General features: G+C 32.5%; 5 non-coding genes across 5 annotated transcripts; 2 read left to right on the top strand and 3 right to left on the bottom strand.

Moving 5' to 3' along the window:
• Positions 1-1039: 1039 nt before the first annotated feature.
• Positions 1040-1112, top strand: TRNAK-CUU (transfer RNA lysine (anticodon CUU)). Its single transcript has one exon. It is a non-coding gene; the product is annotated as a tRNA-Lys (tRNA).
• Positions 1113-1207: 95 nt separating this feature from the next.
• Positions 1208-1280, bottom strand: TRNAK-CUU (transfer RNA lysine (anticodon CUU)). Its single transcript has one exon. It is a non-coding gene; the product is annotated as a tRNA-Lys (tRNA).
• A 1024-nt stretch (positions 1281-2304) lies between these two features.
• TRNAA-AGC (transfer RNA alanine (anticodon AGC)) lies at positions 2305-2377 on the bottom strand. Its single transcript has one exon. It is a non-coding gene; the product is annotated as a tRNA-Ala (tRNA).
• A 792-nt stretch (positions 2378-3169) lies between these two features.
• Positions 3170-3242, bottom strand: TRNAK-CUU (transfer RNA lysine (anticodon CUU)). The gene has a single exon. It is a non-coding gene; the product is annotated as a tRNA-Lys (tRNA).
• A 4014-nt stretch (positions 3243-7256) lies between these two features.
• On the top strand, positions 7257-7329 carry TRNAR-ACG (transfer RNA arginine (anticodon ACG)). The gene has a single exon. It is a non-coding gene; the product is annotated as a tRNA-Arg (tRNA).
• Positions 7330-7531: the final 202 nt, after the last annotated feature.

The following is a 7531-nucleotide window of genomic DNA, read 5'->3' as shown; positions in this document are numbered from 1 at the left end:
ATGTAAGACTAAATACTTACCATGTCGGGATAGTGTTATGAGGTTTTTTCTCCGATTTTTTCCTCATGATTTAATATGGAAACACTAACAGCAAAATTTTACTGTCATCATGGCATGTGGTTGTTCTTTTAAAGACGAATCTCATGCTATGATTTTTCTGACGGATATTCTCAATAAAGTCGTCCCAGGAACGCAGCTCAGAAAGATTGGAAATATCATTATAAAGTCGTCCACTTTAAAATGTATAATATATCCCTAAATTGCAAGTATAAATGATTTAGATAAAATTTAATTGTTAGAAGAGTTTTTCACCAAGTAATAAAAAAACAAAATTTGTTTAATTTATTAATGTTTGTATTTTTAGAACGATTTCCGAAGTTCAAATTGAAACGTCAATGAACTTATTTTAAGCTTCAATTGTGACTTATTCTCATGAAAGTAGTAGACGCATAAATGATAAAAATATATTATAAAAAAGCATCAAATAAACACAAAAATTCAAAAAAGCCATACAGATTTAAACAGTAAAAGAAAACATAAACAAGTGGTGCCAAATGTCTGATTTTTGCATTTGCATTTTGCATTTCGTTTATATTAAAAAATATATATTTCTGCATTTATTATTATTTAACATAAGAAAAGCATTATGCTTAAACATCCGGACTCTAATTTAATAATTAATATTAGCAAGAAATAAAATTTTATAGTTTCTGAACACTGAATTTCTAAAAAATCACTGAAAATGGGAGTTTTGAAAAATGTTAAACAGTTCAATTTTTTTACGACGTAGTTTTAGGAAGTTCCTTAACTACCAAAAGTTAATACACCTTGGTCCTCATCTTTAAACATCCAACAAATTGAACTTTTGTGGTCCATTACAATATTTTGGTTTAGTTTCCCTTTTTACTTCGATATCCAACACAAGCAACTTATAGTCTTATTATAGATCTTATACCTTATATAAATTATTACTTTATATTGTTTGTGCCACATTATTTTAATGTGGCACAGAGATAACCAAAAAAAAATATATGTCACAGCCCGGCTAGCTCAGTCGGTAGAGCATGAGACTCTTAATCTCAGGGTCGTGGGTTCGAGCCCCACGTTGGGCGAATGAATTTTACTGGAACACAGGACTATATTCTACTACTACTTACATTATTTTATCTGAATTTCAAATTCAGGTAAGAAAAAAACAAAAAAACTTCGCCCAACGTGGGGCTCGAACCCACGACCCTGAGATTAAGAGTCTCATGCTCTACCGACTGAGCTAGCCGGGCTTGTTTGAACATTGCAAGTATACTAAATCTGAATAAAGTGTAACTTTTATTAAGTAATCTATTAATTAGGTATATAAAAAGTGGTTTATTTACAAAATATAGTCAATAATATAAAGATGACACAATAAAATAGCTTCAGAACCATATTACCAAATGACACGATTGAAAAACTTTACAGTTAAATAAATAATAATTATCTCTTGTCTCCAGTGTTTTATTTGGTTTTATATTGATTATTCGTCAATAAATATAGAGAAATACCTTTATAATATTTAATACTCTGCAATGTTCCACATTTAATTAAAAATCATCAAATTTCTTTTTTGGGAAACTCTTTTAAATTTTCACCAGCTTGTCACAAATTTTAAAGAAATTTAATTTAATATTACTAATTAAAATCGCCATAAACATATTGATATTTAGTTTTTTGTGTATGTACTTACTATTTAAATGGAAATATCAGTGGCGCACCGAGGGGGGGGGTTGGGGGGTTAAACCCCCCCCCCCCCAGGACCCTATTCCGACACTGTTACCAAAGAAGATAGACGCTTAAGCGTCTATATTCTTTGCTGTTACTTACACATTTTAAGGACTCAAAATGGAGGTAACGTTATAAAATCATAAAAAAAATTTTGGTGAACAACCAAACCCCCCCCCCCCCAGAGGCAAATTCTAGGTGCGCTACTGGGAAATATTACAGGTTAAAGAAGTAAGTTTATTGACGTTTCAATTTCTACTTCGAAGTTCTGAAGTCCACTTAACCTTTAATTGCGGCTTATTCCCATTTAAATAGAAATTACTTTAAAATGTCATAAGAAAATAGCTTCAGAACAGTTTTTTTGTGGTTCCGTAAAGAAGTTATCGTAGCAACGAAGAATAATGTAATAATTATAAATATATTAGAATATCTGAGGCACATACAAAATCTAAAATTTGTATTAAGTAGAAGAGTTAATCGTGAAGGCTTCTGAAAAATTTATTACGAAAAGTTTTGTAAATCGAATTAAATTAATAAAAAAAAGTTTGGAGGCGCCGGGCATCGATCCCGGTACCTCTCGCATGCTAAGCGAGCGCTCTACCATCTGAGCTACGCCCCCGGTTACTTTTAGTTTAATATAGTCTATAACTTAACCGTTTGTTTACTGAGGGCAAATTTGATCTACGAAATCAAAATTTAAAATAACTACGAGTATTTTCACAAATAATTTTAAATCACAATACAATTTTTAATATAAAATAAATCGAAAATGTTATGTCTTTTTTCTCCTTTAAATATTTTTGAAGTAAGCTTAATTCCCAATATTGCTCTGAGAATATTTTAAAAAGAAAAGAAAGTCAAAGAAGCGTCTCTTCGGCAGAATGCAGTAGGATCTGGTTACCCACATAAAAGAGGAAATTAATAGAAAAAAAATTACAAGTATAATAACATGAAAGATAGGATATATAATTTATGTTTTAAAATAACATAGAGTGCCGGCAAAAAAGCTTTACGCAGTGAATAAAACACACAAATCAGGATAATTATTGTTATTTCAATTTTACAAATTAATACTTCGTCATATCAGAATTGTAGTCGATGACAAGGTTTTTCTTTTGGTTGTTCCGTTTGATTTACTTTGGAATCACTAACAGGAGAATTTTACTGTCAGCATTGCATGTTGTTGTCTTTTTAAAGACGAATCACATAAGTACTGTGATTTTTCTGACGGGTATTCACTAAGTCAAAGTTAATTAACTATCTTCCAATAAAGTCGTCCCAGGAATGTAAATCAAAAATATCGACAATATTGCTTTAACGTCATCTACTTAGTTTAAAATGTATAATAGTCTGAATTCTCGATATGAATGAGTCAAAAAATTAAATTAGATTCGATTAATAATAAAAGTTTCGCCCAACGTGGGGCTCGAACCCACGACCCTGAGATTAAGAGTCTCATGCTCTACCGACTGAGCTAGCCGGGCTGTGTTCGACAGCGATCCAATAAAGTGTGTGCGACAAGGAAGGAAGAATTATTTAAATACATTATACTACATATTTACAAAGAATTTACTTTATTCAGTTGCGATTATGCGATTATTAGGTATGATTAGTCTTTGCTGAGGCTGTTTTAACCAAATAATGAGTATTTATACCTAGCTTTTTTCTATGTTAATAGCAAAGAATATAGACGCATATGCGTCTGTATTCTTCGCTTTGTTATAATAGCGCTTGTGTTGATTTTGAACACTTTAAAGCGAAGAACAAACACATCTAAGCGACCACGATGGCGATGGTGATCTCGATTTCTGTAGAAAGCGAACACATTGGAAAGACAGCGACCTGCGATTTCAAATACAGTTAGAAATATAGTTTATAAAATGTGCGACTTACAAGAAGAAGCACTGCAAAAATTTAATAAAAGGTATTCGTAGGCGTTTTATTTTTTCCATTTACAAATGCAGATATTTATGCAGTTTATTTTGCAGAAAAAGAAGAGATGTTTGGATAGATGACATTAACCTGAGGCGCAAACACAACAAGGAGAATTTCATAAATTGAACCCAGAACTTCGGAGAGATGAGAATCGTTTTTTTACAGATTTTAGAACGAATTTTGAAAATTTGATGAAATTTTAGATTAGACAATATTATCAAAGAAGATAGACGCTTAAGCGTCTATCTTCTTTGATATTATCATCAAACAACCAGTGGCGCACCGAGGGGGGGGTTGGAGGTTAAACCCCCCCCCCCCGGACCCTATTCCGACACTGTTACTTACACATTTTAAGGACTCAAAATGGAGGTAACCTCATAAAAAAAAATTTTGGTGACCAACCAAAACCCCACCCCAGAGACAAATTCTAGGTGCGCTACTGCAAACAACAATCAACTTTTATGGAACCAGTTGATGCTACAGAACGATTTTATTTTTAATACGTACATTCTTGTAATCTGGCTTAAACAGGTCGAACGATCTTCTTCTTCTTAGAGTGCCCTCTGTGCCTTAGTTGCTGCACAAATTTCTTTGATCGGCAGCAGGTCGCGACCAGTATGTGCGGATTCACTTATTTGTTTCAGACGAGTCGAATCGCGGTCGCGATCGTGAACGCCATCGCGTCGTGATCGCTTATGTGTGTTTTCCGCTTAAGTAGATAAAGACTGATCAATTTAAAAATATTTAGTGATTTAGCTGTACTTAGTGGCAAATTTGTATTATTTGGACAAATATTGTTAGGGTTGCCCAAAATCGGTCTTGGTCTTGCAGTCTTGGTCTTGTTTTTGAGTTTTAGCAGCTTCTGGACCTCTGTGTGTTCAATGGGACATTTTCCGAAGCCAATTTTTTTATTTCTACACCTGACTGGCATGCAAATCTTAATTTTTCTTCTGGATTCATTATATCTGTCTATCTACACCTCAATGACGTTTGTCAAACTAACAACAATAGAGTTACCAGACACTTTTGTGACGGATCTGTCATAATTTTGTCGCTGAGAAATCACGGGCAGGAAGAAGTTTTGTCAGTAGGAAACGTGGCGTTGATATGACCTTTTATCAGTTAAATAATCTAGTGAAATAGTCAGAGTTATAACACGAATATTATCTGGGTTTTGGATTCGCACGAATAGGTAGTGTTCCAATTTTCTGAGGATGTTACCTAGAATATTTCTCTCACTAATCAGAATCCTGATCTATTGTGTAAATTGTATCGTAGGTACATATATTGTGTAAAAGTAAAGTGAAGAGGGAAGTACGCTACTTGATAATGGATCGTGTAAATACCCTTTACCCAATATTTTTTAAAATACTTTAGTAATTTCGCCGTTTTTTTTTATTTTACTATCCATTGCTGTTAGCAAAATTGTAAAGTCGGTTCGCTATATTTACGCGGGTTTCGGATTAACAAAATTATGCTAATGACTCATTGATAACCAGTTGCAGTAAACGACTTCCCAGAAAATTAGGTAAAAACTGCATTAATGGTCATATTTTAAAATACATTAAAATAACATTAGGGTAGGTATAAATTTGTTACAATATTGCAGTTGAATTGATTCTTTGCCAGTGTTGACATTGTATGTTTGGTGGAAATATTTAAAAATGCCTAGACGTGTGTTAGATGTAGATAGTCTAATTTGTGGTGTACATAAATATTTTACGGATGAAAAAGAAAATGGCGGTCCTTTAAAATCGGTAATGTCTGTTCAACAACGCGTATGTGATGCTCTAGGAATTAGTGAAACCAAACTAAGAGGAGTATTACAAAATCGCAATAATGAACGGCCGAAAGAAGATCAGCGAAAAACTCGCCTATCATTGAAAACGAAAGATATTCCAGATGGAAAAAAATTTGAAATTCGTGATACCATTTATCGAATGCGAGCCAACAAGGAACATGTGACCTTAAATACAATTCTCTCGGAATTAAAAGATAGAAAATTTGACGAAATTGGCAGAACAAGTCTATGGCAAGTGATACATAATTTGGGTTTCAAATTTCAAAAAAAGGATAACAGAAAAGCCCTTTGTGAAAGAAGTTCTGTTGGGCATAAAAGAATTAACTTTCTAAGAAAATATTCTAAATTAAAAGAAAAAAGGGCAAATTTTATATATTTGGACAAAACATGGATATTTTCTAGGGGTGCAACCAAGAGAATATGGCAAGATGATAACGTAAAGTCTATCAAACATACTGATGGAGAAGGGAAGCGACACATAATTTTACATGCAGGAGGGAAATCGGTTTTTATAGAAGGTGCTGATTTAATATTTTCATCTAAATCAAAATCAAGTGACTATCACAATAATATGAACACAGAAATGTTTGTTAAATGGTTACATGAAAAACTTCTCCCAGGTTTAAGTGACCCCAGCGTAATTATTTTAGACAATGCACCTTACCATTCTGAAGTATTAAACAAAAGTCCAACGAATTCTTGGACTGTTAATAAAATTAAAGAATGGTTGACAAAGGATACCATTTACACAACATATTTTAAAATCAGAATTATTACGCTTGGCAAATATCCACGCAAAACCAAAAACCTTTGTTGTGGATCAGATTATTGAAAGTTACGGTCATCAAGTTTTACGTCTGCCACCGTATCATTGCCAGTTTAATCCCATCGAATATATATGGGGAATAGCAAACCAATATTATGACAATCATATTGGGCCTAATGCAGTTCGGGAAACTTGGCGAAAGGCACTTTCAATTGTAACTCCAGAAGTGTGGTGCAACTGTATATTCAAGTGCGAGAAACTAATAGAAGATTGGTGGACTCGTGAAAATAAAATAAACGAAATAAGTCTAATCATAATAACAATTAATGGTGATGACAGTGATGATGATGACGATTATGATATTTTTGATGATAATGAATGATTTTCATTTTTGTTGGCAAGTTAAATTTTTTTATTTTTCATTAGAAATTCTCTCCATGGAACAAATATACATAGACCATATTTTCTGTGTGAAGTGTAATATAAAATTATTATTAGGTTTATATTAGCCACATTCGACTCCATTAATGAAGTAATTCTCCTTATTATACTGTCAATTATATAAAAGATTTTCCATTATTATTTAATTAAAAAAAGTTATGGATTATTTTTCATTTCATTTGTCCAGTTGATATTTCCCCAAAGAGCAGTTAATTAAAACTGGGTACTTACAATAAAATTTTTAATCCGAAACCCGCGTAAATATAGCGAACCGACTATAGACGCATATGCATACGCATATTATGCGTCTATATTCTTTGCTGTTAGTGTCTCCACGATTAGTTCAACTAGTTGTCTGCCAAATTCTTTATTTAGTAGATTGTTTAAAGTATTTTCCATCGCTTTTAAACATATTACTCGTGAACCAGATTTATAGTTTCGTCTTGAATAAGTAATTACATTGTGAAATGCAAAGTTTTTAAAAATAACAACTTTTGTGTATATTTATATCTCTGACGTTGACCTACATACAAACATTAAAACCATTTAAACAGAGGTCCTGTGGCGCAACGGATAACGCGTCTGACTACGGATCAGAAGATTCCAGGTTCGAATCCTGGCAGGATCGAAATTTTTTTTTTAAATAATTATTTTTTTATTTGCGAACAGTAAATTTCTGTATTTTCTAATGAAACTGATTAAATTTTTTTTAACTTAGTTTTACAATTCGTGTAAGTCCTCATTTATTTTTTATGTGGAGATACAGTTAAAAAAACACGGTATAAGCGAAGGTATTTATTTTTGCTAATAAAAAAATGTGTGTAGAAATA

This window comes from Diabrotica undecimpunctata, chromosome 6 (genome assembly GCF_040954645.1).
Source record: "Diabrotica undecimpunctata isolate CICGRU chromosome 6, icDiaUnde3, whole genome shotgun sequence".
Lineage (NCBI taxonomy): Eukaryota > Metazoa > Arthropoda > Insecta > Coleoptera > Chrysomelidae > Diabrotica > Diabrotica undecimpunctata.
Note: the sequence above shows the minus strand (reverse complement) of the source record. Positions and strands in the feature narration are given on the sequence as shown.